The following is a 500-nucleotide window of genomic DNA, read 5'->3' on the forward strand; positions in this document are numbered from 1 at the left end:
CTCTCCCCTACCTTGGTGGTCTTCAAGAGGAGGTTGGATCTGGCCGGGGTATTATGATCCCAGCACTCATTTCTGCCTAGGGCAGGGGGTCGGGCTTGATGAACTGTTCAGGTCCCTTCTGACCCTAGAAACTATGAAACTATATATGTTCATCTGGACAAGTTCATTCTAATTCTCTAGTGGTTTCATAAAGCATTAGAGAATCAGAATGAACTTGTTCAGATGAACCTATATAGTTTTCATAGTTATTAAGGTTTCATAAAGCAGGTGGCATAAAGAGAGTTGTAACCTTATGTCTTAATGTTCTTGCTTTTGTGGATTAAAAATCAACAAAGAAGCTAGTGTAGCTGGGTCAGCCCTATGAGGAGAGGCTGAGGGACCTGAATCTCTTCAGTATTCTCAAGAGGGGACTGAGAGGGGATCTTGTGGCTGCCTACAACCTTACCAGGGGCCAGCAGCAGGGACTCAGGGAAAGTCTGTTCACCAGGGCCCCCCTTGGA

The sequence above is a fragment of the Gavialis gangeticus genome, unplaced genomic scaffold (genome assembly GCF_001723915.1).
Source record: "Gavialis gangeticus isolate Ggan-Ray unplaced genomic scaffold, GavGan_comp1, whole genome shotgun sequence".
In the NCBI taxonomy this organism is placed as follows: domain Eukaryota; kingdom Metazoa; phylum Chordata; order Crocodylia; family Gavialidae; genus Gavialis; species Gavialis gangeticus.